Here is a 24,859-nt window from a genome sequence, read left to right on the forward strand (position 1 = left end):
CAGTCCACTACGCCTCATTCATCTCCGGATTTAGATGATTGACTTATTAACTTCGTCTTATCCAGCTGCAATTTAAGGGCACAAACACTTCATTTTTACTTGTCAAATAGAATATCTGCACGTCAATTACAAAGGCTACTATTAAAAATAATTTGCTAATTATTAATATATGAAAAACTGACAATCTTGATTATAGTACATTCTTGTTTGGTATGTATAATAAAAACATATTCATACATCAAATAAGTACATTTACAATTTCCATTATTAAACCAATGCTCTTCAAACTAAGAGTTTCAATTAGTCAAAGTCAACTTTTGCACTTTTTTTAATCTAGTTAAATGTATTTAATAGTAGACTTTTTAGATATTAGCAAATGCAAATAAATTTTATGAAATTAATATCAAACATATTTAATTTTGTCATAACCAAAAGTCGAATGATTGAAATTACTGGATTTTTGATGAATTACGTGGTCTTCAAACAATGGTCTTCAAACTATGGGTTTCAATTAGTCAAAGTCAATATTTTCTTCTCACTTTTTAGAATCTAGATAAATTATACAAAATTGATTGATATTTTAATAAAAGACTTTATTCAGAAATTAGATATTTCGTAACAAAATCTAAAGACCACTACAATAGACTTGATTTCTAATATCTTATTACATCAGATTTGGTTGAAAATAATCAGTACTTATAAGATTAATAGATAAAACTTGGTATTAGCAAATTTAATGGACTTTTACCGAATTTATATCAAACATATTTAATTTTGTTCTAACCAAAAATTGAATGATTGAGATTACGTGAAAATATTAATTATTTATCAAAATATGTACACATCATTTGTAAATACTTTGAATTTGCTGATGATTTAATTTAAGTTAATGAAATCGGTTTTTTTTTTACATAAACCTGAAGAGTGTTGTAAAATTGTAATATCTAAAAAAGGAAAATAGAATGATTAAAACATAAAATTTATAATACAAACTATAAAACATGACCTAATTTAATATTTATAAACAATAAAATACCTTCAATTATCTTATGTTCAGTATTTTATTAACAAGGTAACTTACAAAAACTTCTACTATTATTGTTGCAAAAGTTATTTTAAATGTTTGTTTTATTTGAAATTTACACTCTGGTTGAATCATATATTTTCTTAATGTAATTATTATGGATATGTGCATTAAGAAACTTCCTTAAACTTCTAATAATGAAAGTTTTATATGTGAATGAGGCGAGAAGAAGATATTGAATGACTTGCATGAAATTAATTAGAGGTTATTACTGAAATGCCACAGCTTGATTGAACAGGATGAGAAGTTTAGTTTTAATTTATAACGAAGTGCACCAATTTGTCTTCATCAGTGTGCCTGGATTTCCAATCCAACACAAGCATGCGATGCGGACACCTACTTCAAGAGATGGGTCCGGCAACACAATGGTTCTTGTCTGCTGATATGTTAATAATCCTTTCGCGATGATCCGAAAGTGTTTAATTCGTTTTAAGTCCGAGGGATTGTCGCATAATGAACTTTCACTCCCCCATTGTGAGACCAGACCAGACCAGGCCACCAAGATTTCCAACCAACCGGTACAGATATACATTTCGCATTTGCATTTCCATGACGGGTGTCATTGCTTCGAACCGAAGAAGTGAGAGAAATCGCTTACGTAAACGCACACACATCGTTCACAATTTAGAAACCGCGCCGCGCGAAATATTGCGGCCGTTTTCATCCGTTTCCTTGTTCCACCATTGAATAACCGAAACCCACCACCTATTAACAAATCCTCGGATATCGAATAACCGAAATATCGTATCGCTATTTGCGATTGCTACAGCCTACATCTTCTCTTCAAGTTATTATTATATTCTATCTTCGAGTCGGATGGCGGCACTAATTGCAGAAATTTTCTAATCAAAACGCCTTCGCATCAACCGCGAACGCAAATTGGATTCCTCCAAATTTGATTTATCAGCCGTGCGAAAGTATTTGTAAGCGATTAAAACTTTTGTAACGTTTAATTGCCATGTAAATGCCGTACTTATTTTCACCGGAGTTTCGAAACTCTCCTCGATCTATTTATGATTATACATTACAAGCATTTACAAATTCTGTAAATATAAATTCCTAACTTCTAATTTGAAAGCTGTAAGCTGAAAAACTTAAAATCATTAATACATTCAAATACTTCTATAATTACATCTTAATTATTATTTTCTTTTTAAGTTTTCATATGGACAGAAATATCTTGCATAGTGCGGGTAATTGGTTTCGCCTGATTATTTGAAACCGATCTTTAAAACCGTATAGAAATATAAAAAATAAATTATTTTGAATCCGCACTAATGGAAGCCGTACTATGAGGGGTATATGTACTTATTACTTTTTTTAAGAAATAAATACAATTATTAAATTTTTCATGTATACCAGAAGTTTACATCCAATTAAATTTATTACACAAATTATTATGGTCAAATTTTAGAAATTTTTATTTATCTTATTTCAAATTGAGCAAATGTCAACGTTTGCTTTATTTCATTGCATATTTTTCGTCCTAAATTAACATTATCCGATTTTGGTCTGTAAAACGAAAGCTTGTGAAATTTTGTCGCTGCCCAAAATTATGTGCAATTCTATCCGTTCACATATACTCAAATGAATACAACATATTGTTTGTTTTCTAAACAAGTAAATGCCAAATCACGTTTCCTTTTTCATCATTTATCCGTTGATTAATTTGCATTGTAATTATGACATTCCGATTTTCTTCATGGGAATGAAATATTTCATAACCAAATTAAATTTCTAATAATTTCTTAGTGAGTATTTTATTAAATATTGATTGTTCATTCATGAGAGATTTATTTAAAGTGAGATTTTTTCAGAATAAAGAACAAAAAATACATTTTTTAATGAATGAATTGGAGTGCTGAAAGAAGTTTTCAGCACTCCAATCCTTTGAGCTCAATACAATATTAGTCATAATTTTGAAAATATCATTTTATAAATTATTAGTTATATTTATTTTCTTTAGGTTTTGAAATTTTAAAAAGAAAACTAAGCTATAATTAATTGTTAAAAGAGATGTATATTTACAATAAAAAGCTTCGAGATTTATATAGAATTTTTTTCAAAATTTTGCAAGGACAATACGCTAAAATACTTTTGGCATTGTTCAGAAGGCAAGGATTGGTTCAGCAACCATGCTTCAGTTCGAGCAGTTTGTGCTTATATCATCCATAAATACACAAACACACAAAGCTTACACAGTTGTTAGAAACAGTTTGATAAATCTTGAAACTTGAATCTATTGTGTTTTCATCGATGGCTTGTTGTGTTGATCAACCCTGCTCATAGGTAATTTGGTTGGACTTTCAGTCGTTGATGACTGTTTGTGCAAGCTTTTTTGATCTTTTCTTTTACTAGCTAAGTATTGGTAAACAAATCAATTTCCTTATTTTTGTAATACCATGGTGCATTTATAATCAGCCCCAATATCTTTGATATAGAGGTACGTATTATACCTATTGTCTAGTTGCAGGCAATGAAGTATGCTTAACATCCACACCTGCTCCACGACGTTGTTTTCTACCAGCCAAGTCGTCAATAGCTGAAATCTGATTGGTTTGTAGGAGACGACCAATTCTGAGGCTTTTTGGGTTTTGGAATAAGTATGATCTGGGACAACTTCTAATGGTCAGAAAAGCACTCAAGTCACAACATAGCATTAAATACGAGGGACAGCATTGTTATACGGCCGACAACTGACTCAGAACCTGCTTGGTAATCAGGGCATAACTGGGCGCATTCCTAGGTTTAAGACCTCATTAGATCATATCCTGTACCTCACACACCCTGAAGGCTCACTTGGAGGTTGACATATGATTTGGTGAAGGAAGGTACTGAAGTATCTCACTCTCATCCACATCCGTAATCTCCAATGGGAAAGTTCCAAAAACTTCTGAAAGATGTTCAGCAGACAAACCAATATTTTTCAAAATATAAATTTACAACTAAAATTAACATTTTTGAAACATGAAAAAAATAATTCAGAATATTAATAAGTTTCAATATAAATTAATTTTCTAGCACATCTAACACGAAATTACAAAAGTGAAAGACTACATGTTGATCTTTAGTATAATGAAGCCGATGTATTAAAAAATGTATAAATTTGCAATGAAGCATCTTTTAATTGAAGCTAATTGTATTATTATTCAAGAGTGATGTAAGATTAATTACGTTATTTTTGCGCTCGGAGCATGCGAACCGTCGCGGCACCAAGGAGTGTCCATTCTTCATCAAATGCAAATATGCAAGGAAAACATTTCATTAAGCACTTGTTAATCCCCCCATTCGCGCATCCCGAGTCTACTAATAACAACAAACAAAAAAGGAGAAGAAATAATAATTATCACGTTGATTTATTTAGGTATTCGCGAACTGCCATATGCGTATCGACGAAGAGCAAAATGAAGACGTTTCGGATGCAATTAATTAACATCTCCGTATTTGCGCGCTGATCGATTTAACGAATAAATCTGCATGTGATTGATTCGTTCGCATCGCTCTAGGTGTTCGAGTTTTGATGCATCCTTGCTTTGGCATTTACATCGGGCGAAGAAGTAAATAAAAATTAAAGAAAAAAAAAGCAAACTATAAAAAGAGCAAGGCAGTAATTAAAATTTCGAAAGGCAACTCGAGCAAGAATATCGCCATCAATTAGTCCGACGTGATTAATTAGTGTAAACAGCAAAAATCGTAACCTCGTTTTTTAACCGTTTAGGTGATAATGTCTATTTACAAAGCGACCAATCATTAAATCAAGATAAATGAATAAATCATTCGTTCGAATGTGTCTAATTAATATTAATAATTGCACGATTTGATTATTGCCACGAATATTATAGATATTAATAGCGTAAATGTGTCTGAAGAAATTTATGTGCGCATACAAACACACATAATAATACACACGTTCACATCCAATTACGTAACGACTGTAAATCAAGTGGCCGACAAATCAAAGTACGAAAAGGAAGAAAGATATGCATTTGTGTGTATGTATATATGTAAGTTTGTACAAGCATCGAGAAAATCGAGCAACAAATGTGCTGTGCATAAGTGTGAGCAGTGTTTGATTAATTATCAACTGGCATTATCATAATATTAATCTTGGACTTAATAACGACAATGAGCGGTAAAGCGCGCAATTAATCCAGTCGCCGAGATTATTTCAATCATTTATATTTATATGCAAAGGAATATCTAATTAATAGAAGTAAACTAGTTCATCTAGGCGTTCATTCGTTGCTAATAGTTCATGATTCTTCTGATAATTATATATAGTATAAATCAGCGTTTCTCAACCTATGGATCATGGTAATTTTTAGATGAGTCGCGAAATGACAGCTGTCAACTTTTGTCAAAGCAAGGAATTGGTAAAATACTATTAGTCTGTTAAACTACGAGCAAATATATCGGGTTACAATGGAAAAATGTTGAGAAAAGTTGATAATGTTGGAGATTTTTCAAGATAGCATTTCCAACTTTTTTAAGATTTGATGAATGTGTCATCACAGTAGCCAAGCAAAAAATTTTACATAAGCATAGGATAGGGCGGATATATCCGCCGCTCGTTTAATATTGTCTTTTCATAAACTGTAGATAAAGATAACAGTAGGAAATGCTTAAACTATATTTACTGGTCATACTTTATAAAGTTGTATTGTACTAGAAGAAGCAAAATTACATCTAAGTAATTAGAAATCAATCAATAGGTTTCGAAAATATTGATGAAAATGATGTTCAGTGGAAACAACAATTAGAATTTCCTGCCACAACATGTTAACAACCAAATATTTAAAATAATTGAACATAATTAAATTTTGGATATTGCTATGACATGAGTAAATGTGTTGAGTTTTATAGTTTTAAAGAAAAACATTGCACAATTTGATTGTATATTAAGTTCTTGATTTGATTTGATGCACTTGTAATTTTGTTATAAAATAGCTGTTTGATTATCTGTTTTACTGACAAGGTGTTGAGTCGATAAATTAAAGGAATAACATTATTTTGCAAAGCTGCAATCAATCGTAACGTGGGCATGTGAATGAAACATCGTAAATAAGATTTGTTGAAGGAAAAAGTAAGTGCAAGAAGCATTGTTTAATGTCTTCGGTAGAGAAATAAATAAATAAATAATGTACGGTAAAGTACAGCGTGTTTGTCCTTATCGTGTCCAATATATAAAATATTTTGTAATATAAATATAGTTGGCAGCAATTAGGTTTTACCGTTTATGAAATGTGCCTCTTTATATGGAGAGAACGGACAAGTTGTGCATCTATGCTACAGTGTCTGGCGCCGTTCAGGCACAAAAACACAACATACACACAACAGTGATATAACTTAAAACCGTTTTCTCGAAGTTTTCCTCCTTCTTGGTGGGCTCAGAAGAACGAAAGGTAAGAAGCACGGCGATCCGTGCTCGTGCGTGGGAGGTGACGCTCGTATTAAGAATCTCCCTCTTCTCCTCCACCTCCTCCTCCCCCAATTATACCGGTGCATTATGTTCTTCTCATATTTATATAAAGATCGAGCTGAACTTAACACGCTTCGAATCACCACCACCTCCTTCCTTTCCACAAACAATCGCAAAGAATGGGGCCATAAATTACATCGTTATTGGTACTGATTTAAACCTCATTATTCCTCGGGTATTTTAAGCGTCGAACCACCACGCAGCAATCTCGGATTTAATACCGAAACGTTATTTATGTGCGTTTCTGCCGTGTATATCCAATACTTTTCCAATTGAATCCACAACCAAAAGATGATACACACACACACACAACAAATAACTCAATCCAAAGGACGAAGATTCTTTCACTTAGAGCTCTGTTTGTTTCACACGTTTGTGGACAAACAAATGGAACCTGCCTGTCACAGCTCCTCCGCTTGGACAGCTCATTTCCAAATAAAGGAAATATCTGTGCGCAAACAGTTTTCACATTCTTTATTTTTGCCCTTTGTTGTTGTTTGCTTTTGGTTTCTCTAAATTATCACCACTGCTTAGCGGTAATTCGTGTTAACTGTTTGTGCAACGATTTCAACCCCAACACGTATATTGTCTTATATCTTCTAAAACATAACACCTGAACAAAACTGAAAAATAGCTAATTTTAATATTTGTTTAAATCATTTTTTGTTTTTGTTTTCCTTCAATATTGTCAAGTTTTCCTTCATAATTGATTAAAATATAAAACAATTCCTGTAAATGATATAACAGCGTTTCTCAACCTATGGGTTGCGATAGCTGTCACCTTTAGTGTGACCAGCTGGGAACTGGTGAAACTAAAAGCCAGTTAGTTGTTTCAGTGGTGGAATTATTACAGTTCTAACCAACTGTTTCAGCAGTTCCTCAAGATAATGTTCTAGGTCCTATAATATAGCAAAAGGGTTGAGAAACTATGTGCTGTGATAAAACTAAAAGCCATTTAGTTGTTTCAGTGGTGGCTTTATTACAATTCTAACCAATTGTTTCAACAGTTCCTCAGGACAATGTTCTAGGTCCTATAATATAGCTAAAAAGTTGATAAACTTTGTGCTAAAACTAAAAACAAAACAGTTCATTGTTTCAATAGTGGCATTGCAGTTCTAACCAATGGTTTCAATAGTTCCTTAAGACACGTTCTACAATATAGCAAAATGGTTGCATTATTACAATTCTAAACAATTGTTTCAGCAGTTCCTCAAGGCAATGTTCTAGGTCCTTCAATACATCTCCTTAAATCAGCACAATAATAATAAAAATTGTACTAGTAATTTTCTTACAGTATTTCTAAGAAAAGCTTCATTTACTTGAAAGTTGACTATAAGAATATACATTTAAGAAAATACAAAAATTGTTATTGTACTGACAAGAAAAATGTTGTCCATTCTAAGGGTTTTGCAGCTAGTGAAATTTGATAACGTAATAATTATTTTACCAAAACTTGGATTTGAAACAAAAAAGATTTATTTCTCAAGGTAAGCCGTACATCTTACTTAAGCTTAAACTGAACGTAGTTAAATAAATGTAGAGCGTTTTTTAATAACCTTGGTAATTGCATGTAGTTATCCTGGCTAAAGTCATTAATTGCGTGCACAGTAATGCATGGTGTTAGACATAATATGGTCGCTGCAAGAAGCAAATAGTTGTGAGTCTATGCGAGGGGCGGCGCAGTCGCACGAGCCACACAGCGGGGGCGGATCGCGCTTACATCACAACACAACGATTATAATTTATTAATGACATTAGATTAAATCGACGCTCCTCCGGACAGTTGGGGTCTCTGTTCTTTACGTAATCGTTTAATAAACCGAATGACGCAAATGTGCGGGTCAATTGTACCTTATGGCCTCATATTGATACCGATTCACTATAAATTAATTACATTACTAAGTATACCGTCAATTACTAAAATTATGTATTGAAAACAAAAAACGAAGAATGAAAATTACAAAAAAAATAATAATTATATGATGTAATTAATATAAATGTAAAGTCATTTATTTACTGTAAATGTCAGCAAGGAATTCCCCGAATTTGCAGAGCAATTAAAAGCAATGATGACTTAAGAACAAATTTAAAAAGTCTTATTAATGTAACTGAATTTAATTACTTAATCTTTAATTCAAGTCAGAATAAAGAAAATTAAATTATAAAATTATGATTCCTAACCATAACTTGTTTCTTTAGTAAATCGTCTCAGTTCTATTAGAATTCGATACTATTTCTCTCAAATACTCTACCTGTTACATGTTTCTTAACTATGGACAATTGACAAAAGTACTAAGCTTAGTTTTATTAAAGTAAAAATATTTAAAAGTTGCAATTTGTAAATTATATTTCTCCTTTGAAATTGTAATTAAGATGTATTTTTAATGCTTTTTATTACATAATTATGGGTTAATACTAATCGTACGAGAAGAAGACTTTATAATATAAATATGACATTTATTTTATTTTGCTCATAAATTGTACATGTACAATTAAAATTAAATTAATTAAAATAATATAATGAAACAATTAGAATAACAAAATATGAAAAACTTTATATAATATTTTTTTATAGAAATACACATAAAACAGTAACAAAAAGTATTGCAAATTGATTATTTTATTTGACAATTGGTGGTAATTAAATCAGGTTAATTAAATTTGAAGTACCGTTTATGTACGTAATTTTTGTAAGTTTTTCGATTCTATTTAATTACTTAATCTTGAAAAGTGTAAGATTGTTAACTCCTTTATGCAGCTATTATCAAATAATAAATTCGCAATTTCGAGGTGGAGCGAAAATGTCTTTTTTTTCGCATGGAGGAAAACTTTCGGTAATGGCCAACCAAAATTTTTTTCTCGCTTCTTCCGCCGATTGCTCGAAGGTATCAGATTTAACATCTGATATCTCTTGCAGGGGAAAAAAGAAAGTATATTTTTTTGCGGGGGTGGCGGTCCTTGGGGCTTTCGGAACTCCGGCTGCGCAGCCAGATAATCCCCTTTGTCGCGTAGCGTAGCGGAGACGGGAATGCGGGGGCGGCGTAAAAAAAAAGGTGGATGAGAAGACGAAAAAGAAACGAGTAAATTGTGTAAAAGTGGAGCAAGAGTCAAACGCAGCGAGTGTATAGTTGTGTTGGAACGGCGGAGGCGGCGGCAGCAGCAGCAGCGGCGTTATCTGGGCAGAAGCGTTTCTACTCTGGCGGTGTACATCTTGATAGTAGAGTGAGTGAGTCTCGCCGCCGCCGCCTCCTCCTCCTCCTCCACGCTTCTCTCAACCCCCTTTCGCTAACCCTAGTGGAGAGTGTGTGTGTGAGAGAGAGAGAGAATTTCGAGGGTTGGTGAGGAGCCGCCGGTTGTTGGCGGTATCGATCAGGGCATGGGGAGCGAGGTATGCGCGGGGGCGGCGGATGTGTCCCGGGGGGTTAGCGTGACCTGCAACCCGAACCCGCCCTTGTGCTCTCTTGCCGCTCACCGGCTAATTAAAGGTCACGTGACAGACTGCCGTCCACTGCTCCTCCATCCCCCGCCTCCCACCGATATCGCAACAGCCGCCCCCCATCCGCCTCTTAGCAGCAGCGGCAACTTAAGATTGCACACTTGCCAATTTGAATAAATCAAGTGGCAAAGTTTTCGCGCGCTGCGCGGTTTCGGAGCTGTTGCTTAGCCGATGGGGTTAAAATTGGATGACGAAATTAAAATCGGCCGCGGGAAATAATAATGAGCGTCGCCGCCGCCGGCAATCAGAACGCGCGCGGTGGAATTCCATTTAGGTGCGGAGCAAACAACGTTATGGCACAATCAATGGTTAATCACGAAAGAATAGGTGGCCCGGAAGTGTGACAGGGGGCGGCGGCGGCGGCGGTGGTATCGGAGGGTGGCGGCGCTAGGTGGCGCCGGCTCTGCCGTCGCGACGCTGCACACCGCATACAGAGTTTAGTGGGAGTGGAGGTTGGTGGAAGGGCCGTTTACACACGAATCAACCGAATACACTTTTCGTCTTCTTCGCCGCTGCTGCCGCCACCGCCGCTAGAGCCGCCCGCATCCCGCCGCCCACCGCACAGCCGCGTGCCATCCCAAATCAGACCGCGTTACCTAATCCGGCCTCAAATGGGAACGGTTGCGCTAAACAAAGAGGAACCGCCAAAACCCTGAACGGAATTAAACTTTACCGTTATTATACACCGTTTTCCTTTCAAACAAAGCATTTTATGCTTCAATTCTTTAATCACATTCAAACTAATCCTCGAAACGAGTTGCGTTCTTTGAACTTCAAATACTTTCACACACACACATTCGAGAATAAGCAATTAAACTCAAGTCAATTGTATAAATATAATCGATTAAAGCACAAACATCCTACTCAAACAATATAACAAATTTTAAAAATATACTAAATCTATTTCAATCACAATTTCCACTTACACAATCCAACCAATACTTTTAACAATTTGTAAAAACTTTCATATGAAAATTGGAGCAACAAAAATTTAATTTAAAATCTATATTTATTTAAATAATAAAATTTGGGCAGAAAGACCTGTGGTCAATAGCCCTTTGAAGAAGTTTAATTTAATTTTTGTTATTGTATTAAGTCTATAACTTTTTGTCAATAAATATTATTATTAATAAAATTGTTATGAATTTCATAGAAAAAAATAACATTACAATTATGATCAAATTTACAAATTAAAAATCTACATAAGATTTTATACTATATATGATTGATAGATCTCTTTTGAAATTTGAACAATTAGATCAGTATTGTTGTTGATTAATACAATTTCAAATAAAAATTTAATTGCTTAACTCTTCGACATTTCGGATTTTTTCTTTATTATTTATTTTAGTAGATCAATCTGCCATGAATTCTTCATATTTTTTAAACCTCTAAGATGTAAATTTAGGATCTTTGAAATCACATCATAGAAATCTGTCATCAAATGTACCGAGTCTTGGTAATTAGTGGTTTTATCAGAAAACCACAAATTAATCCCGTACAATAATGACATCATCCCCAAGCTTATATACTGAGGGTTAGATTTTATTTGATTAATTTACCCAATGAAAGTAGACTAATTTTAAGTTAATTGTTATTATTAAAATAGATTTACTAAAATCGTATTAAGTTTCTCAGTTTATAAATAATCTTACAATTTTCAAAAGTCTTGTTTTTTATTATAAATATTATTTAATCATTAAATTAAATAGCTGTAAATAATAAATCAATAAATAAAATTTAACAAGCAGATAAATTTGTGATTTGTGTAACCAATAAGCTATGTTTATTTATAGCATTTAAAAGAAAAACTGAAATTGAAGTAATTATATAATACGGATGGAATCAATTACGCGAACTTAATTTTCTTCCCTTCATTCTTCATCATGCCGCACCTTTTATTTATTTATTTTTTTCTCGTGTCGTCTGTTCGCCATTTAGTTTTCAGGGGTGTCAGCATTGAATTAAATCTGTGTAGATTAGAGCAGATTGTATTTTCGGGGTATGCGGGATTACTTTTGATACCTCGGGGGGTGGGCGGTTGCCTTTTTCGGGTTTGCCGCCTCCAGCTTTACAGTCGACCCCCGTTACGCCATCAACGAAGAGACGACGGCCCTTCGCCGAATCGAGAAGGAAATTGCGACGGAATTTAATTGGATTTCGGCAGTTTGCCAATGATTTGTCTATTAGCGTCTCTGATAATTGTGTATACGTGTGTGTACAAATTGAAGACACAGATAATAAAAAAAAACAACAAACAAACAAGAAAAGGGAGGCTGAAAAGAAATAAGTATGTAAATCAGGTTCAGTTTAGAATTTAATAGGTTTTTTTCTTTCATGTTGTGCTTCGTACATGCTTTCTTCTAATTGGATTTCAATTTTATTATCTTAGGTAATTCAACTTTAGCAATTGGTAAATTAAATTTATTTTAATAATTCTATTAATCTTAGTGTAGATTTAATACCATTTTTTCAAAGAAAATGAATTCTAATTCCAGCAACAGATGTCGCCTACTATACTAAAAAAAAATATAAGATATATTTGAGTTTTAACTTTCAAATATTACAAAGTAATATTTATTTTTTTAAATTTCATAAATTTGTATATTAAACTCAACCGAAATATTATATAGTATCTATTGATTATATACAAAATGAATACAACAAAGTTATGTTAATAACCGTTTTTGAAATGTTTTTTACAATGTTACTGAAAACTGCTATAATTTGTAGAAAAATGCACTGAAAACGCATAAAGTGTGCATAAAACGTTTCTAAATTAAAGAAAATATTTTGTTTACTATCCAATTGGCTAAAATCTCATTCTATATTAAAATACATTTTTTTTTTAAATAATAAAGTTACTATAACTTTCAAAATGTCAGAGTGACATATGTCAAAAACAGAGAAATATAGCCAATTTGATTGTTATTACTTTTAAAAAAAGTCCATATGTAAATTAGATTCAGTAAAGTTAGTTTCTTGTTATTTAACATGATTCAATTAATATTTCTCAATATAAAAAACTTTTTTAAAGGGGTCATTTGACTACTGACGGTACGAATAGGATTATTGTTATATAATAAAGTTATTATAACTTTCAAAAAGTCAATGTGACATATGTCAAAAAGAGGGAAATATGTCCAATTTGATTGTTATTCTAATCAAAATCCATAGGTAAGTTTAGGTTCAGTCAAATTACTTTCTTGCAATTAATATTTCTCAAAAACTTTCAAATATTTAACGAACTTCTTGGTAAAAACAGTAGCTTTTAATTTAACGTTTAGTTAAATTTCTCGATATTGAACATTAATGTATTTGGAATGAGTTGAGCAAAGAGCTCAGGGTGAATGGAACAAAAAAATATATATACAATATATAATGTAATTTTATTCTTTGGTCTTTTTTTGTCGCTCCTGTTGGTTATTGATGGATGTTGTGTGGAGAAAATAGAAGAGCGAACGGTAAGGAGAGAGGAGAGGAGAGTGGAGGCAACATGCTGATAAGTGTGTGTGTGTTTTGTCCCCTAGATGCAAGTGGTGTAGTGCGGGGTGTAAGCGCGGGGGCACGTCAGCATTTTGCGGCTCCGTTATGGCAAGAGGGGTAAGAACCCCTAAATCATCTGCTCGTCACCCGCCGGGCAGCTGGCGACGCGACGCTCATCGGTGACGCATTTATGCGCGACGCTCAAAATACGTTCACGAGCCAACGACTAAAAAAAACAAAATACAAATAAAATAGCACGTAAAAACGAGAAATTTTTTACAAATACAGCACCCAGACTCATCACAACATATACAAATATACATATCCTTCGTTTTACACGATACTTTCTTTACACGTTTTCGCTGTAACAACTTTAAAAATTGAAATTAAAAAATGAATGTTGAAAATAACTTACCGCTAGTTTTACAAGGTACTTTTTCACAGGTTTTCGCTTTAAACGGTTAAAAAAATGAAAATTGAAAATAGATGTTGAAAATAAAATGGTTATGATTAAAATGAACACTTTTTCGCCTTTCAATTTTAATAAAACAAGACCAGAAAAACGAGAAAATCTTTACAAATACAACACAACGGCTCATCCACCGATGTACAAATAAATCTATCTCTCGTTTTACACGGTCATTTCTTTGCACGTTTTCGCTTTTACGCGGTTTAAAAAATTAAATTAAATTATAAATATTACAAATCGTTTTGTACGGTTTTTTTCCTCGGGTTAATACGAAAACTTACGAAAAACTAAAACCGTTTAAAAAATTGAAATTATGCGTTTTTTGCTTTCGATTTACACGGTTTTAGAGTTACAATTGCGATTACCACGTTTTTCTCAGGAACCTATCTACCGTCTAAATCGGAGGATAGGTGTGCTCAGTAAACTTAACAATCATCAATAGTTTTAAATTAAATATTTTTATGAAATAAAACAAGAAATTAATAATAAATAATTTTATCCTTTTATTTCTTCCTTTTCAAATAATTTAATCCTTTCATAATTTTAATACTAATCCAAATATAGATCGTTTATTACAAGAAAAACTTGGTTGTAAAATTTTAGAGATTGAATACTACATTATTCATTTAATTAGTAACTGTAGCTTAAATATTAATTAAGTGATTATTATTATATATCATTTTAACAGCCAAATTAACAGATAGTTAAAACATAGCTTCAAGCTAATGACCGAAATAAATTCTATAAGCACTTTAATCCAAATTTAAATAATGAATGTAACAATGTTGATGTAATATAATTAAGGTGTTAACATTGCTTTATGCAATCTATAATATAAGTTGAAGCTCCTTTAGGATTATAAAATAAAGTCCCTAAGGCTTAAATGTCTATTAGGGTACATTAGAGGTGGTTTTACAACTTTAACAACTAAATCAATCTAACAGAGTAACCAAATTTATAATTAAATTATGGACAATTTTTTTATGTCTCAACTAATCATAGATCAAATCGATTAGTAAATTAATTATCCTTCAAATATTTTACTTTTCCCATCGAAATTCCGTTTATTCTTTAGCTCTACTAATCTTCCGCTCTTGTAATTTTTTTCTTCCTTTACATTTTCTTGTGTTCTTCGCGAGAGCAATTAATTACTTTTGACAAATCCCTAGGACAGGAAGTATAAACACGCGCTCACACTTAACGACCGTGGATGACAATTTATCCGCGCATTAATTTTATTAAACGAAAATTCCATAAGGATAAGAACCGGCAACGTCGCGGAAAAACGAGTCCTTATTTCCGTTTTCTTTTTTTCACTCGTTTCGTTTCTTGTTTCTGCTGGACTCAACATTTTCATCAGCGGCGTTTATAATGAAATCCCATTATTGGAAACACCTCAGGTTATAATTATGATGAGCTTCCTAGAAATACCATTCAAGAAGTCTTCGCACGCATCCTGAGTGCAAGCTTTGCAACAGAAAACAACATATTTTGCTACAATCTTGAATTTCCAAATGTTAAAAATATATTTCATTATATAATATTGGGTTTAGTAAGTTGGTTAGACTGATTCATGCACAGCAATCGAACTTCTGTTTCTTTTTTTGGTGTTATGTACAGCTTTGTTCCATCCAAGGTTTCTGTTTGATATTCCGAAGTTAAATTTCCAGTAGCCTCCTTCTATTGAGCGTTTCATTGTGCTCCATAGAAGGACCAACCCCTGTACGGATTGCACCCCAAAAACTTATTGCCCTCAGTGCTTCCCTCTTAATCCGACCTTGAATCCATATTTTTATTACCGATTTATTATCCATTAGAAAATGAAGCCGATTCAACTCGAATAAAGACACATACTAAACGCTTTCATATTTATAGAATTATAAAATATATTAAAAAAATCTATATTATAGCATTTATTAAAATCAGGAGGTTTTTGATTCATCTTTATTAAATTCGTGGACTTTTTTAAATCGCATGTTTTGAGTGAAATAATGTTGAGAAGAGTAGACAGGACATTTGTAATAATTAGTTACCACACGTCAAAACTATTACTACTGTGGATTCCATTTTTATTAATAATAGCTGCGTTCACACAACATCATATCTGATATAAATATAATATAGATTCTACTAGTTGTCATGGAGTTTGATGGTAGTTAAACTAAATTGACAGCTGTCATTACACACTACACTATCAAATGTATTTATAGTTGGTACATCTGACTGGAATTTATAAACCATTTTAGTCTATATTTGTATTTTAATAATTAAATATAATTTATTTATTATTAAAGATTTAATATGAGTTAATATTATATAATTAAACACTACTATTAATATTTTATGTAACGTGTCGTGTCAAGAGGATTGAAACGATGATTCCTGTGCCTAGTTTATGCGTGTCAGGTATAATTGTTTCGCGTGGCATGCGTGTCATAGGTTCGCCATAGCTGTCCTAGATTATAAGGAATTTGGTTATATTTATAGAAGAGTGTACCGAAGCTATAGTTCACAACTTTTTTTGTTATTGTGTGCTTGAATGTTCTTTGAGGTCAAACCAAATCAATCGTCACGCAAAATACTGTGAAAAATTAATACCAAACAACTTTTTCAAATTAGGATTAATGTACTCAAAGTGTCTAAGAACTATACATGTAATTCATCATAATAATAACAAAAGAGATTAATATTTAGAACTCATTATTTGTTATCTTGAATTTTTTATTTGTTATTCTTAATCTTAATTATTTTATAAAATAATTGGATAAATTATTGGTTATGTTAATATTTACTAGCATGTAAAACTCACCTCCCTAAGATATCCTAAAGATAACGTAACATGAACCAAACTTAACTAAACTTAATCTAATATGAACTTACATTTAAACTATAAAAACTGGTTTTAAACAAATTATACTTTTTTTTGATATTTTTGTATATCATTTTTTGATAATACTAATAGATTTAGTTTTTGACGAATGACAACTGCTTTGAACATACAAACAATCCTTATGGTCCACTTCAATTAAAAGAGATACAAATTGTTGTGACAGTAAAGCATTTTTATAAAACAAAATCTACAGTTTTTAATGTTTCATAGATATTAGTGCAAATCAAAGAGATAAAACATTTAATTAATTAATAAGAAAGGAATTGTGGAATATTATAACTTATCTAAATCAATCTCATCTAAATAGGTATAGATATTAACCAAATTAAATTTCTTATTATTAGTAGAAGAAAACCTACCTGTAACTCGTTTATTTAAGACTTGTGTAATTTTATAACGGTATAACTGTAAATGAAAAAAAAAGTAGAGATATGGATGGATGTTGTAAACGAAATGGGAATGTTCATTAAGCGCAGTGATTTGATTGGCAGTCGTCGCTTAGGTCAATTTTTAATCAGACCGAATGATCCGGTCCGATTTTCTCGTTCAGATCCACGGGAGTCGCATGAAAATTGTAACCAATTATCGAGCAGATTCTTGATTACGGAAACGCATTGTCCCGGATGGATTCGATAATTTCCCGTTGACAAAACGCAATCTATGCAAATTGGGCGGGTGGGGGAACCCTCAATTAAAAGCATCTCGCATATCGCATCCAACGACCCCCCATTTTCACGGCCGGAAAGTCGGATATGTCGGTCACGTGTGCTCACATATCGAATGAAACCCTTTCCAGTGCTTTTTTTTATTTTTATTTTGGGAGGATACGATTACGCTCGGCGTGGGTGGCTTTGGATAAATAAAAAACAAGAGCAGCACAGGAAGTACGTCGACAGCGCGCCGCACACGCAAATTCGCGAAATTGCGGGTATATTTCTATAATATTGTATAACGAAAATCGTTATTCACCAAAAAAAAAGCCCGTGTTTGCTCAATTCCGACAGCGGGTGTGAGGGGGAAAGGTGTATTCTGAAGGGGGGAAAACACGCGTTTATTTACAAACTGTGATTTCGCACGATAACACGCCGCGTTTGGCTCTGGAACAAAAATATTGGTGGAATACAAACTCTTCTGTTGTTGCTTTTTTTTCCTGTTCGAGGCTATAAATAACGAAATTGATTCGGCAAATCTAGAACGTACGATAAAATAAACCCAATTTTTTCAACATAGAACTATTTAAATTATAATCCAATAGTTTACATGAATACAATAGTTTTTTTTATGAATTAAGTTCATGTTAAGTAGTATTAACAAGTTTATGCTACCTAAACGAAGTTTTGTAAACCTTTGCTACTGGCGCGGCGTCTGTGAGACGCAAGTGAATGCAATACCAACTTTTAAAACTGGAAAGGTATGGCAACCCTGACATATGTATCTTTTTCATACTGACCGAGGATTAACATCAAAATATTCTTAGCAATCTATCAGACGCCACGCGAGTAGTGATTTAATAATATTTTACTTTAGAATTTTTGATGAAGGGTAAGTTTTTGATATTGAAATATATATACAATAACATTTTACAGAAGCTAACAAAGATAAACAATCAGAAACAACCGATAGTAGTGATGATGAAGATATTTTTTTACATTTTTATGAAATAGACATACTTAGAAGCTAATTTCTTTTTTTTATTCAATCTAATCAATTATATATTTATATACATTAATTAGTAACCTTAAATTTAACGGAGTTTATCAGACGAGACGCAAGTAACGAAGGTCAGTATAGGTTATGTTATATAATCTATAAATATATCATATTGAAATTTTTATATAAAATTATATCCTTTTACTTATTTATCTACATCACAAATGAAAAATAATACTATTTTTGTAAACAATTTATTCAGTAATTGTTAATAAAATCATACTATATTCATTTATACTTAATATTTGTAATTAATTCATATTATATTTTTTTATTCGGAATAATAACTTGTTGTAAAATAAAGAAAGAACTGTTTATTTTCCTTTGTTTTAACTTAAAACTATGTAAAATAAATAAATATAGAAACAATTACTTCAAAAGAACATTACAGATCGACCGATTAATTCAATCAAAATTGACTCCTTGCTGTTGATAATGATATTCAAAATTCGTGCATTTCACCATTGGAATCTGAAAGCGAGCAATTTCAAATCAACAATAACAAAAAAAACAACATCACAATCCTGCGAGGATGAGAGGATGGGTCTGTTTGGGGGGAGGTGTTGTGTCCAATGTAACCCTGTGTGTGTATGTGCATATATTGTGCACATAGACACACAAACGCCCATATGCACGTATATGCATATAACATACATGGATATACATACATTTCTGCGGTTTTGGCTGCATTATGTTTCGCCCGAAATCAATGCGATGTTTGCATTCGCGGGGTGAACGCTCTATTTATGACAATGTGGCACAATTTACTGTTTTATTTTGGCACCGAGCACCGTTGACATATCCACGCGTTATTTCCTCTCGTCCGCGATAATTTATTAATTCGCTTTTAAATTAATCCCATAAAAATAGCAAATCATCCCGCATCAAACAACATACATTCTGTTTTCGTAACCATAGTGATAAAATGGTAATAACATTAATTAAACGATCTCTACTCATTACGCACTACTTGCTAAGCAACTTATACAGGTATTCATTAAGTCTTAAATACTTGTCAAGTACTAGTATAATGAAATTTACAAGTATTGCTTGAAGTTTGTATTTGGTTTCACAAGTATCATTTGAGGACTTGGGATAGTGCAAATAATACTAAGTTGCAGTCTACTTATCTCATGTTAAGTACTAGTATCATCACTTGACAAATTAAAAAACCAACCTGAATTACATACGTATGCATGCGTACATTGATTACGTGGCAATAGCCAAGTAAATGACAAATGTCGCTTGAAATTTGCATTTGGTTGCTTGTATAAATACTATTGATACATTAAGCTCATATATTACGCACACACGTAGTAATAGCCAATTAATTCACAAGTATCATTTGAGGACTTGAGAAAGAGCAAATAATACTAAACTGCACATGTCAAATACTAGTATCATAACATAACAAGTTCAAAAACAAATCTCAATTACTTACTTCTGCATGCGTACATTGTTTACGTGGCAATAGCCAATTAAATGACTGAAACTGTCGTTTGAAATGTTCACTTGATTTCTTCTATAAATACTATTGAAACATTAAGCTCATATATTCCGTACACACGTAGTAATAGCCAAGTGATTCACAAGTATCATTCGAGGACTTGAGAAAATACAAATAATAATAAACTACAGTATACTTGTCTCATGTCAAGTACTAGTATCATCACATGAGATGTTCGAAAACAAATCTCAATTATTTACTTATACATGCGTACATTGATTACTTGGTATAGCCAAGTAATTGACAAATGTCGCTTGAAATTTTCACTTGATTTCTTGTATAAATACTATTGAAACATTAAGCTCATATATTCCATACACACGTAGTAATAGCCAAGTAATTCACAAGTATCATTTGAGGACTTGAGAAAGTGCAAATAATACTAAACTGCAGTGTACTTGTGATATGTTAAATACTAGTATCATCACATGAGAAGTTCAAAAACAAATCTCAATTACTTACTTATGCATGCGTACATTGATTACGTGGCAATAACCAAGTAACTGACAACTGTTGCTTGAAATTTTCACTTGATTTGTTGTATAAATACTATTGAAATATTAAGCTCATATATTCCGTACACACGTAGTAATAGCCAAGTGATTCACAAGTATCATTTGAGGACTTGAGAAAGTACAAATAATAATAAATTACGGTATACTTGTCTCGTGTCAAGTACTAGTATAATCACGTGAGATGTTCGAAAACAAATCTCAATTATTTACTTATACATGCGTACATTGATTACTTGGTATAGCCAAGTAATTGACAAATGTCGCTTGAAATTTTCACTTGATTTCTTGTATAAATACTATTGAAATAGTAAGCTCTTATATTCCGTTCACACGTAGTAATAGCAAAGTAATTCATAAGTATCATTTGAGGACTTGAGAAAGTGCAAATAACACTAAATTGCAGTGTACTTGTCTCATGACAAGTACTAGTATCATCACATGAGAACTATTGATTACGTAGTAATAGCCAAGTAATTGACAAATGTCGCTTGAAATTTGCATTTGGTTGCTTGTATAAATACTATTGAAACATTAAGCTCGTATACGTATATTCCATACACATATAGTAATGGCCAAGTAATTAACAAGTATCATTTGAAGTCTTGAGAAAGTCATATAATACTAAAAAACAGTATTTGTATAATTAAAATCAAGAATATTGAACAGAAATGAGCAATCGTAGCGACATCTGTATTTGAAATAGATGGTGGCGTCGCCAGGTAATGATAATGTACGTGTTAGAAATAAAAGCATATTTTTTAACATACATTTTTTTAACTGGAAATTGAATTAACTAATTCGAATTCATAGCAATGTGAAAGAATAATTGCACATTTTATCAAGCCTTATTATCGTATAGACGTATTCCATAATAAATTCATGCAGTAGGAAATAATGGAGCTATCGTATCACATATTTTTCGTATCAATAAAAAGTGAGTCACGTAACGAATGACATGCTTTTTATTTGTCATCTTTCGTTTCCCGCATATATAAAATAAAAAAATATATATCACACCCAGTTTCTGCTCAGCCTTGGTAACGAGATTGACATCTTTTATGTAAATCGCGAAATGAATTTATTTTGTACATCGTCAGAAATATATTATTAATTCTTTTGATAAATGATCGTCGGACTGGACGTGGACATTTTCGGGACACGTCCAAGTTTTTTTTTACTTCTGTTGTTGTTCGCTTTCTTCCTTCATGTTGATTATCTACTATATCAGACATCAAAATCTGTTGTTTTCTTATGAGAAATGATGCTACAATGTCACCGTTTTCTCGAATTATAGATTTATTTTTGAAGGTTTTTTTAAAGCATAAAGTTTTGTTTCATATGATAAGTACCGATAAATTGAAGTAATAATGTTAATTTCAATTAATAATAACACATTTAGTTTAGTAATTTTAAAGCATAAATTAATGGTGTTAATGGTTTAACTTAGTAAAAAGTATTGGTTTTCGTATTTGCTTTCTTCCACAATTATTGTTGATTATCTTCTGAATTAAACATTAAAATCTGTTGTTTTTCTTTATGATAAGTGTTACTGTTTTCTCTTTTTATAAAATTATTTTTATTGGTTCCTTAAAGCATACACTTTTTAGTATTTTAGATCCTGGTTCGTTTAAGTTGTCATTAAACTGTTAATTTCAAATAATAATGATAGTAATAAAATATAGTTTGGTAATTTTAAAGTAAATAAATGTATGGTGTTAAGGTTCCAAACTTAGTGAAAAGTGTTGATTGATTATATGAATTTGAAACAATAGTAGTAAATTAACGATATTTTTGAAATATTTCCGAGTTTTTATTGTTTGTTCGCTTTCTTCTTTCATCTTATTTATCTTCTGTATCAGACATCAAAATCTGTTGTTTTTATGAGAAATGATGCTACAATGTCACCGGTTTCTCATATTATGAAATTACTTTTCTGAGTTCGTTAAACATGCGGTTTTTATTATGTTAGGTCCTGGTTTGTTGAAGTCAACGTGGTTATAAAAATGCTAATAAATAATAACAAATTTAGTTGTTTAATTTAAATTTAAAACTTAGTCAAATATATCGATTTGATAGGTTTGTTTGTACTAATGGCATTGAGAGTCCGCACATTTATGATCAGGTCAACTGGCTCATAACAATTCATTTGGTGACAAACATTGACAAGGTTAAATCATAGACACAAGTTGTACGTAACCACATCCTTCTCCGTCTTACGCATAGGCCTGGTAACAAATCTAAAAAAACGTTATTCGAGTGAGAACATAAATAAAAAAAATATTACGTGAAGTTATAAAAATACTCGCGATCGCCAGGCCTGTTTACTCGGCAGGAGCCACGAAATATGTATACGTGGAAACCAATTATAAACGAATCCTGCTGTTTATTAATTGCTCCAAATACTGCAAGAATGTATATATATGTACATATATAAATACATCGAGGAGCAATTAACGCGCGAGTAATCAAGGATGCTGAGCTTCGAGAAAGTTGTCACGCTGATTAATTAAACGAGATGAAAAGAGACGGAGGATGGACGACCAATTTGTCTTCCGCGTGGCGAGATGCTACTGCTGCTGCTGCCGGGCAAGAGGACATCGTTCGGAGGTGATGAGGATGAAGATGAAGGAAGGAAGGAAGGAAATAAAAAAGGGCGAGCTAGGAATGTCGTAGCGCCGGCGAGAATCCGAACGGTAATAAACTAATAAATAACGCGTCTAATAATACTCCAGTGTTCGAGTACAGCTTCCTTCCTTGTGTAAAATTAGACGAAGGATGGGGGCTTTTCTGAACCCGTCGTGAAAGGGCGAGGGAAAGACGGAGGGTTTTCTCTAATAATACACCCCCCCATATATTAGGCCGAGCAGCGGTATTTATAACACCAGAGAATCCACCAAATAAATCTGACATTACGCAGCGGGATTCTAATTAATACTAGACTCAGACAATTGAGAATTGTAAAAATAAAAACAAACAATGATTACTTTTAGTTTTTCGTTTTTACAACTTCATACATTTATTTTATTTAGTTGAATGATAATTAGACTCAAATAAGTTGATTTCAATTCAAATTATTATTTTGTTTGTTAACAAAAAAAAACCTGAAGAAGTTCATTCATATTTAGTCTATGTCCTTTATTTATGACATCATAAAAATCTTACATGACGCAACAGGATTCTAATAAATAGTAGACTTAGACTATTGAAATTTGTAAAAATAAAAACAAACAATGATTGTTATTGTTTTTGTTTTAGAATTAATTTCTCAACTTCTACTTCAATCAATTTATTTCATTCACTTAAATCATAATTACATTCTTATATTCTAAGAATAAACACATTTAGTAAGCTTATGTTAGTGCTTTGCTTGAATTACAGCAAATTTGAAGAATTTGGTCCAAAACAAAATTAGAATTTTATGTTTAAAATGTTGATTTCAATTCAAATTATTATTTTGATTGTTAACAAGAAACAATCAAATTTAGTTAAGAACTAAAAGAAGTTAATTTATATTAACGTTTTGCGGACAGAAATATTTGAAAGTTGCATTTTCAACATATATTATTAAGTTGTGGCATATTTTGATAACACAAGTGGCGTCTCTACAGAACTAACGTCAAAGCTTTTATTAAAAAAGACTAGTGGCGCCTCGTTTAGAACTAAGATTCGATGACTGCGCCACCACAGTATCCAACACATGGAATTTTAAGCAAAGTCACTTATCTAAAGGATAAGGCGGATATATCCGCCACATATTCGTAATGGGTTAAGTCTTTGTATTTATAAAATCAGATAATCCACAAAATGAATCTAATATTAAGAATCTAATGAATACTAGACTCTGAAGAAAAGACTCGTGTCGTCTAGCTTAGATTCTAAGCGATTCTAATCGAAACTTAGTTCTAAGCCTTAGAACTAAGTTTCGATGACAGCGCCATCACAGTGGCTTCGAATGGAATTTTGCATAAGCAAAGTATCCTGGTTATAGCACAGGGCGGATATATCCGCCACTTGTCCGCAATGGGTTAAGTCTTTGTATTTATAACATCAGAAAATTCACAAAATAAATTTGACATTACGGATTCTAATTAATACTATTCGCAGACAAAAACACTAGTGGCGTCTCGTTTAGATTTAAGATTTGATGACTCACAGTGGCTTTGAATGGAATTTTGCATAAACAAAGTCTCCTGTTTATAGGACAGGGCGGATATATCCGCCAC

Source organism: Nicrophorus vespilloides, unplaced genomic scaffold (genome assembly GCF_001412225.1).
Source record: "Nicrophorus vespilloides isolate i.1.1-1 unplaced genomic scaffold, Nicve_v1.0, whole genome shotgun sequence".
NCBI lineage: Eukaryota > Metazoa > Arthropoda > Insecta > Coleoptera > Silphidae > Nicrophorus > Nicrophorus vespilloides.